Source organism: Diorhabda carinulata, chromosome 3 (genome assembly GCF_026250575.1).
Source record: "Diorhabda carinulata isolate Delta chromosome 3, icDioCari1.1, whole genome shotgun sequence".
Taxonomy (NCBI): Eukaryota; Metazoa; Arthropoda; class Insecta; order Coleoptera; family Chrysomelidae; genus Diorhabda; species Diorhabda carinulata.
Window position 1 is genome coordinate 29,443,124 of NC_079462.1, and position 10,738 is coordinate 29,453,861.

General features: G+C 30.9%; 1 long non-coding RNA gene across 1 annotated transcript; it reads right to left on the bottom strand.

Moving 5' to 3' along the window:
- Positions 1-1,656: 1,656 nt before the first annotated feature.
- Positions 1,657-7,820, bottom strand: LOC130891458 (uncharacterized). Its single transcript, XR_009058908.1, has 2 exons — positions 7,667-7,820; positions 1,657-2,207 (listed from the first exon to the last, which is right to left on the bottom strand). It is a non-coding gene; the product is annotated as an uncharacterized LOC130891458 (long non-coding RNA).
- Positions 7,821-10,738: the final 2,918 nt, after the last annotated feature.

The following is a 10,738-nucleotide window of genomic DNA, read 5'->3' on the forward strand; positions in this document are numbered from 1 at the left end:
TTCGGTTATTAGTACGGCATTCATTATTTTTAGCTGACGTCCAATTTTGTAGATCGTTAGTTTATCTTTAAATCTGTGGGTTTAGTACTCAAAGATAAGCATCGATAATGGTACTGACTTCTCGTTACTATACGTTGAATTATGTTTTTCATTGAAAAATACTCTGTATAGTGCCTCGTATATGAATATTTTCTCTACTGAATACCTCTTCGCAAACTCTTGTTCATCTGGTCTCCGTAGATAGTTCAAAGCTTCTCCTATTTTTGTACTTATATTATTCCTATATCGTGTATGTTTATCTGTAGTCAGCATTACTTTATTTACTTTTCTATATTGCTTTGTAGCTCTTCCTTTATGTTTTAGCAAATATTAATATTTGTTTGTATTACTTACTTACTCAGTTATTTGTCCGTGGTTATTAGAAAAAACAACGGGATTAAAAATCTCACTTGTCTGTCAATTACGAAACTTCTCGTTATCTTCTCAATAACTTAACACATTATTTTTTCTTCTATTGATTCTAAAATAGGTTTATTGTTTGTTTAGCAGCTTTTATTGCCACCATAATTTTCCATGTGTTCAAAGGGTTTCTCAAAATCAACTATTGCACCGTAAATTTCATCGTCTGTGTCTTTATTTTTTCTGTTATTGTTCTCAAAGTGTATATCTGTCGTAGGTCAATAGACAAGTTGGGATTTTAGCTAATAACCCAGGATAATAGGCAGCTGGATAATGGCGCGCTACGCATGCCTATTCGGAAACCCAATAGTCTGTAATCCGAATTTTAGTTAAAGTCCCAGGAGAATAGAAAAACGTTTGGTCACTTTTCGACGAATAATCTATTGTGCGGTATTTATCTAATACTCCGGGAGAATAGGCATGCGTGGCGCGCTATCATCCAACTGCCTATTATCCTGGGATATTAGCTAAAATCCCAACTTGTCTATTGACCTACGACATATCCAATCTTACGATGATCTGTTATTTGCAAATACTTCATATGTATCGTTCAATGTTTTGACTACCTCCTGTTCCGGTCAGTCTCCAATTATACGTTCGTATTACTTGTATGTCGTAAAGAGCATTATCCCTTTATAATTTTTGGAATATTTATCTCATTCAATCATATTTTGTATGCTATTTTCCAATCCTTTGGAAATGTATTCTAACCTACTAGTAATATTCCGAGTCATTATTTTATTCCCTTATTTCCAAAGCTCTGTACCATTTCCATCTTTATTCTATTCATTTTCAGAGCTTTTCATATTTTTCGTTTTCCTTCTCCGTATTATCACTATTATAACATCAATATTTCCTTCAAAATACACTGATCACATAATTTTCACAGAAATTGAATTCCCTGTGTTTTTCAAGTTTCTTTCCAGACTTTTTAAAAAGAGTGGGATTGATAGATCTGCTGTAAGTACAAGATTCTTCATAAAGCAGCAAGAAAGAAGGACACAGTAGATAGATAAAACGAAGATCCCAACTCCCTTCCAGGATCACACAATGGAAGATTCGTCAATGTTATCCATGTGGAAGTAGAAAAAGCGAATCTCCTTATTTAACTAATTTTGTTTCTCAATGTCAGTTATAATGATAATAATAAAAATATATATGGCATTATTATAAATATTTAAACTATAATAAAACACATTTATATATTGTCATTTTAAGTTTAATAATGTTAGTTTTAAATTTATTGAAATTGACCTACCTTCTATATACATAAATAACAAAGCACCTCCCACAGTATAAACACCCAATACAATGGATAAAAAACAATGTGTAAACCACTTTCTACTCCACACTACTATTTTCCCATAACACCAATACGAACATCTTTCACCGAAACCTAATCCAGATTTTGCGATTCCCTTGATCCCATCAAACTGGTTCATAACGAAAAGTGACGCCTTCCTACCGTAATTTCCATATGCTGGGATACCATGGGAATGATGCGAATGAAGAGAGTGTGTACTGATCCCTCCTGGAGTGTACGCGACATACTGAGGATGGTATTGACTTTGTGGTGGTGGAATGATTAGCGTTGGTCTTGCGAAACCTACTTTTTTGGTTATACCTTCGACACCGGGAGTTCTAGGTTTACTGCCCGTAGCAGATTTCAAAGAAGAAGTTTCTGCGGCCATGACTTCAATTTAGAATAACTTTTCTGAAAGCTGAGAAATGTCCGTTTATAGTATTGTCTGAAACAAAAGAAAAAAGGATAACTATACTAAGAATTTTAGCTTACTGGAGTAACGAATCGTCACATATACTTTCAAATTTATTTCTTTCTCATTGTAATGGAGTATGAATATTTTTCATACACATCCTTAGACACAAACAATTGTTCATCAATTTGCTCTATTGATAGACTTTGAACAATCGAAAATAAGAATTAAAAAAATGAGTTAAACGGTCTACATGGAACTCTGCAATTGGTCCTCAAAACTTGTTGCCCGTATGGGAAAAATAAAAGGAAGAACCTAAAAGCAACATTTTTTACTCAATGAGAGAGCTCATTGAACAATTGGTTATGTTAAGGGGAGAATCATGAAAAATAATCTGCGCTACCTCAAGGTTTGAGCCCTATAATATATATAGAAGTGTTTATGATCTTAAAACGCAAAATCTGTAACAGATTGGAAAGATAGAGATAAATTCATTTGGTGAGGTCATGTACAGAGATTGAGAGAATCTAAAATATTTCGACAGGTATCAGGAGAAAACCATAGAGAAAGAAAATTAACATGGGATACAACAATAGCATGGATTTTCGAAAATTGAGAAATTTCATAGTTACCGATAAAAACTTTAACAAAAAATTAAAAATACTGCTTTAGATTCGTATATGAATAGAAAAAGGAATATAAATTCCAATATCAAATATGGAATTTCTATGATGCTCTTAAAGATATCTATTTCTCTATTTTTTCAATCCACTTCTATCTTAAAAAATAGATCTTAAAAAAAATCTAGTAGAATTATATAATACACTACTCTAAAAACAAAATCCGTTATTGGATTTTCTTGTTATCACTTTAATTTTTTTGTGGGATTGTATATATCAAAATAAGAAAAGATTTATTGTAATTTGTCACAAATACCATGATAATATTGATTAATGTTTGGATATTTACTATCTCCATTCGAAATTCTTCACATTTTTCTCATATTTTCGAATTTATCGCTCGAAAATTTGGCAAATAATAGATTATTTACCGATTTACTCTGCGTCATACCATTTGAAATGAATTCATTGTGTTCGTACATCTCATATAAGTTAATTTATTAGTTCCGTGTTATATGAATACCAAAAAAATACCAATGAAATTTAGTCTAATTATGAGTAATCGGTTTTGTGAGGGTTTTCTAGTGGTATCCATCCCATTACTTTCTTTGTTAGTCTTACTTTAGCCATTCTGCGAATATTACAGTAACAAAAACCAGTAATTTTATTTCTATATATGTTATAACTATCTCTTCTACGCCCATTTGATCCTTGATTTTCTCATTCTCACTATTTCGAATCTTGATGTCCTACATGCTTGTCTTATTGATGCTTCTATAATTTCCTTTTCATTTGTTCTTCTAGTCTCTGATTCATATATCATCGAGCTTTTACTCATCGTGTCATATACTCTAATTTTCCTCTGTTTGCCTATCTCTGTACTCCAGAAAATACCATTAAGTGCCTTGTTCATTCCCGATTTCATTTTGGAGTCCTGCTTTCACTAAGTTTTAAGAAGTCTGAAAAAACTATAACCAAACTTTTTATGTGGTCTGTGTCTCAACTGTTTCAAAACTATTTATTTTTCATTCAACCTTTATTCTAAACCTAGAACTACTTTAAATATTGCTTTATTATCATGTCTTGCAACACCTTAAGTCATCCACGTACAGTGGAGAGTTTAGTATTTTTGTCTAGTAGATCTACACTCTCGTCTTACAGTTACACGTTTTCTGCAAGGTCTTCAATCGTTTAGATGAAGGAAGCTCTTCAACATTGGATTCATCGGATTGTTTATTAATATTTGTCTGTCTTGATATAATATTCCAATGTTCTCAATTCATATTATTCTATATATAAAAATAATAATAAATTTTATAGTTAATTTAAGACAGTGATTTTTAGTTCAATTTGATTTATATATAAATATGCATTTCCTCTTAATACTTCAGATTGTGATATTTGATTTCTCAATTTCCCTAGAAAACGTAATCCATTCTTCTAATTATCTTATTTTTATATAAGTACTTCAAAGGTTTGCAAAGGTGAATTAAACTTTTTTAAGTACATTGATGAGACCTTTTCCAAAAACTAAATTATACCTTGTTCATGTCAACCAAATGAAAAACAAATCATATATCTCAAGAAGGACTTCAAAACATGCTGCAAGAAAGCTCTAGCCATGTATTTTTCTTCATATTTCTTAATAAAATTGCGAATAATATGAATATATAGATACTCCTCGCTCAACGACCCTGATCTGTTCTCTTTTCTAGTGCTAGTAGTATTTTACTTCAGCTTTCATCTTCATGAAAATGAAACAAATAAATTCAACAGCACTAGGAAACACATTTTCTAGTATATTTAGGCTCAGAATCAAGCTCTTGTACTCGTCTTGTATCTCATTTATATTGTTCCATATTTGATTGGTCCATGTCCATTTTGCGAACATGTTACACTCAGTATATGAGTAGAAGTAAACTACTGGCTCACGCAGCCGATTTAGCAATCCTTTCAACATCGGAAAACGAGCTTAAGGGAACTTGCAGAGTCTTCATAGAAATAACAGAGTCACCTAAGATAAATCGAAGTTCCTGATAATGATAACATCACAAAGGAAAAGATCAATGAAAAATTTCTCAATACAAAACAATGATAAGACCAGCATTGAGCTATAAGAGCGAAACTTGGATTCTAAACAAAGCAAAGAAAGAGAAGTTAGATATATGGGAGCAAAAAATTCTTGCTGAGAACAAATAATGCATTAAGGAATTTGTTTGGAGAAGCAGAACAAAGTAAAATGATAAGATTCAAATGAATAGAGTAGCTGATCCAGAGAATCTTAGATTATAGATTGATGGACATAGAACAGGAAGAACCAAAAAAGAAAGACCAAGGAAAGGATGGAACCCACAGGTGATGTAAAACAAACAAGAGAGAGTGGAAAACGAAAGAAAAAAATAGGGAAGAGTGGAAGGAAATCATTTCAATGCTATAGGCCTAAAAAGCCTGTGTGTAAAACCTCTTATATGAGAAGAAGTATCTTATTTTCTGTCCATTTTATCATTATCTTCAGAATGTTTCGTTCCATCTCAATCTGAATTTTGTGTTCAAATCTAAACTATGTTGCTAATACTTAATTCGTTTTTATTTATAAGACAAACTCACGTTGGTTTTAATTCTAATGAAACAAACTTTTCGCAGAACGTTTATCATATGTATATGATTCTCATGAACCGCACTTTAGTATCTTGGTTCAATTTACTGTTTTGTTGAAATATGTTTAATTCGCTATAAATGCATAAGTACAATAATTTTTGTTTGTAGAGTGAATTTCTTCATCTTCAGATCTCAAGATATCACCAATACTCTAAAACAAATGAGTGGAATGAAAAATTTAGTTATAAACGTTATGTAGGACAGTATATCTGAAATCCAACTATTGCCAAATCAACATTGAAAATTTGGCTCAAGTTCCACAATTTTTAAAGGTCAATCAATAAGGAGTGCAGCAGAATATTTCTACATATTTGACATTTGGAATGTAATATTTTAAACGGTTTTTCTTATAAAATCCCTGAATTGATTCACTTTTATTTTTTTATTTTTTATAACTTTTGATTCCAGTACGTAGAAGTAATGTTTCTGTATGGATCCATAATTATTATTTATGAAAGCGAATAAATTTTAAATAAAAAATCGTCAAATCAATGAAATCACATTCCAAACATGCAAAACAATACAAAATTTTTGAGGTATCTTATCCAGAGAATCTATGCTTGTTAATTGTTGTTTCGCTTTTCATCTATCGCTGTTTTCTGCTTGATGCTCACTTGATCCTATGATTATCCATATAAACAAGATAACAAAAATTAGAAAACATCTGATAACTTTATATTGATGACCAAAAGAAATTGTAATATTCTATAAGCTCATTTTTTTTCACTCGGCTTCGTTGCTTGAAGTCTTTAATTTGTTATTGAGATATATTATTCTACGAACTGTATGACTAAAAACAGGTAAAACATTGCTTTTCGGAAAATATGATTAAGTTAACTGACTTTGTTTGGAAAATGAGTGATAATTGGTCAAAAATAATTATTAATCACATAATAGTAATAATAGCAGTTACTGTCAACGTTACAAAAAAGAAATTCAATACACGGAGGAAGATAAAGTGATAGAAATATGGAGGGAATATTCCGAGGTACTTAAAAATGCTTGTATTGTTGATGAGACGATAGAAAGTGGTAGTAATGTAAGTTTTTAAGAAGATGTGCCAGCAAGGGATTATATAACTGTTGAAATGATGGAATATATGGTTAATAAAGAATAAAATAATTAACAGAAACACTAATCAGGATAATGCACCAGGAAAAAAAACCTGGATTGATACCTAAAAATTATACAAAAGAAATTGTAAGAACTAACGGAGGTATAACATTAAAAAGTATACCAGCAAAAATAATGAGCAGAATAATAAGGATAATAAGGACATAGACTCAAAATGTGACTTTAGAAGTGAAAGGAGCACAAAATACTTCATATTCTCAAATAGAGGATAATAGATCATGAATTGCATTTAAGTCTTATAGTTTGGTTGAAAGCCTTCAAATAAGAAGAGAAAATGTATTTAATATAATTCAAAACCGTAATACATATTAGAAATAATAACAATGATAAGAAGAATATATAAAAAAAAATAAAAATGTGGTACGAGCAAACAACTGGAAATCGAGGAAAAGATTCAGATGGAAAAAAATCCAAAATCCGATATAGCAGGTAAAGACTATTGAGCAAGACCAAGAAAAACATGGACTGAAAACACCGCACGCTTATCAGGCTTAGGATTAAATGAAATAAATTATCAACATGATAATTATTATTGATAGTATTGTTATTATTTTTATTAAAAGTTACAGGTAGTACTTTCCATGGTAGTTGTACTTATAATGTTGTTTTATTGTACAGTTATTTTTGTTAATAACTTCCTTGTTTTAATTTGTTATTTATGTTATCGTCGATGCACCCTTCAGCGGTTGATTTCCACCCTCATAGCTCTATCATAGCTGTGATGTCACCACTTCCACTCACACAATTTTTCTTGCGTTTTCGAAATAATTAAGGCGTTCCAAAATTAAAATGCATCATATAAAATTTAATCTTGATACATAAAATTTGGATTCAAATACAATCGTAAAAAATTGATGATTTACCACTTATTCTGTAGTTGAATCAATCCCACTTATTATGATTTAAATATCGAGACAACTGGATGTTATAAATAAATATTTGAATACGAAATGAGAGTGTTATTATTTATTTTTGAGACTTCTTAGCTTGCAATAATTTCAAATAATAATGTAACACAAAATAATTATCTGGTTCTCTTTTACATTAAATATGAAACTCGAAAAATATAGAGGAACGCACCTTAACGAAAAATCACATTTGTGACAAAAAGCTATTCGAAAAACTAATTAATAAGTTACTATCACATCACATATGATTCGATATATTCACCAAGTTAAAGTCTTGTGAACAATTTTTCGATGCGTCTGTCTGTGCAGAAAGCGCCGCGACGACTAATATTTTGGTTTTTGACTTGTTGAAGTCACACGCTAATATCTCTGCTATAACAGAGGAATATTTTTGGAAAAATTAGTTTCCATAGTCTTCTAAACACGTCGTAGGACATAATTTATTAATGCGAGGGAAAATAAAGGCGGTAGAACATTATTTATTTGACACTATAAGCTTGTGTAAAGGCGGTTTGTATCCGAAAGATCAGAAGCTATTAAAATTGTTTGTGTAACCTTTTTCTAATGTTGCAATTTCTACTTAGATTCTTATTTTTTTATCATTATCCAGTTATAAGCAATTTATTATTTCTAATATCTCATCTTAGAATTTGAATTTCATACAATTTTCATTATTAGAAACGACTTAATTTCCCCAATGTGTACATGTGTGGAAAAGTAATTTTCTGCACATATGTGGAAAAATGTGTTAAATAAGAAAAACAATGGATATTTACAAAATACTTACCTTCTCAACACATATTTCGAATATGTAGCAAGGTTTTACCAAAGAATAGAACAAAAATTATTTATCAAGTTTCTTAAATTATCGATCTGAACTTTGATTTTTATGAAGGCGTTTCGTCGGTATTGGGAGCATCAGGAAGTACTTTTATTTCCTCGACGACCACCAGTTGGATTGAACGTACACAAAAGAAAGTAAAAATCTCCAAATTGGGTTAATATACAATTGGATTAATCTAAATTAGAGGCACTATTGGATTTCTATCCCTCGTAGATGTTTAAATAATCTCTTGCAACTCCCGTAGCAACCAGCTATGTGGTTCTTCTTAAGCAATGCGCTGTGATTAGATTCACATCTTTTGATTTGGTAGGAATTTCTCTAAATATATTCTAGTGGAGACTTATTACCAAAGACATTAATATAGGATTGTTTTCCATCAAAATATTTTATATGCTTATTTAATATTCTCTCCTTCTGCTTCAATTTTTATTTGTTGTTTGTGAATATACAATCACGCGACAATATTTTGCTATGAACTTGAACACCCCAATTCCTCTTCCAACATGAAAACTCTAATATTGTATTTTGAGTATAAATATATGAGAAAGTTCACTCTAGCGATATTAACATTAGTTTTAACTTTTTTTTGGGCAAATTTTTTGTGACATCAAAACATACATTTTCATAAAAAGTAGCTACATTTACAGATATTATTGCTTAATATAGAACAAATATTCCTGGACTCCATCTCCTTTGATAGCGCTTCTCCATTTCCAGATTTTTGGCCTCAAAACTACCATTCTTCATCAGCTGCAATTTTTGTGAACCTACAAAGATTTCTACCTTGTTGAGCTTGGAGAATTTCTCTTTCAGGTACAAATCCAATGTCATTTTTAGCCAAAGTTTTACAAAAAATGTAAAGGCTGAGCTTTTTGTGCAACGGAATGTCGTAAGGGTTCACTAAAGGATAATTTTCATGGCGTAGAGTGAGTGATTCATTCTTGAGCCACATTTTCTTTGTAGTTCAAACAACAGTAGAATTACTTTTCAATAAAAAATCTTGTGTTTCGTCTCTTTCGTATTAGAACCATGAACAACCGACAGTGAAAGAAGTTTATTTTTGATATGTAGCAACATGCTTTCAAATTAGTTTTTGAGAAGTCAAGGAACAATCGCCAGTAATTTGGATCATATTAGAAATTCAATAAATTCATTAAAGCAGAAAGGTTTATTCAATAGACTTAATCATAATCGAGTATAATGTTTAGCAATGAAAAAAAAATGTATTACATATGGCCCAGATTGTTGAAATTATTCCTGGTATTACCTTAGACAAAAAAATATCAAGAAGGTGGCCTTGGGGTGGCGGAATCATGGTGTGGGAATGGGAAATCACAGATCGCATTTATTTCAAGCAAAATGATTGCAGTGATGTATTAATATGTTCTGGAAGAGTTCTTATCGCCTTTTATTACATTCAATCAAATAATTTTCAGCAGGATAACCCGACGAGTCCTATCGTATTGTATATTGGCCAGCCCTTCGACCGGATCTCAATCCAATAGAAAATTTATGGGGAGAAAATTTAAACTATTGAAGAAATGATAACCCTAACTTGAGAAAACATTCCAAAAAACATGTTTTTAATTTAATAGACAGTAACCCTGTTGAAGGTGATAAAGGAAAATGACAGAAGTTCATATTATTGAAGTGAATTTACTTGGGATGTGTTTCTTTATTTTTGAGATATTTCTGGACAGCCCTAGTCTCGGATAAGTAAGCGAAATGAATCTGAGTCTATTTTTAATTATTCATTATGTTATCACTGGAGAAAGAAACTTAAAATAGTTTTTTTTTATTGAAATATTTTACAGATTTCACAATTTCTGTTCCCACGTATGACTCCAAAATTTTTTGATAATTTAACTGTAATTATTGAATGTTGTTGTATTGTGCAATGATGAACTATTGATAACGGTCATAACTTTTTCTTTTCTCTCTTAATACTTCGAAATTTTGCTTCGCGCATCTGTTAAATTGGACTAGATTCGGTGAATTTAGATTGTGACTTATCTCATATTAACACCTCGCAGAAAATTTAACGTCAATGTATCCAGAAAATTTTATAAATCATCCACCAGAACTTATACACTCACGCCTTTTCTCAAATAAAATTCCATTACGAAATGTATCATTTTGTTTCGTATTAACTATTACGTATTAAATTATAAATAGTTCTGTTGGGGTTTCTGAAATCATCATTGTTGACTCTACTGCTCTATTTTTAGCTAACCTGCGACAAAAAAATTGGATTCCAGCTCGTTACCTCTGGGTGACAAATACAGAAGTAAATATAGACACATTCGTTTGAGATATAATATACGTGTATTGGTTTTTCATCTCACATACTTATGAAACCATTGTAAGTGTGAAATTGATTGAGTAAGACTATTAGATGAA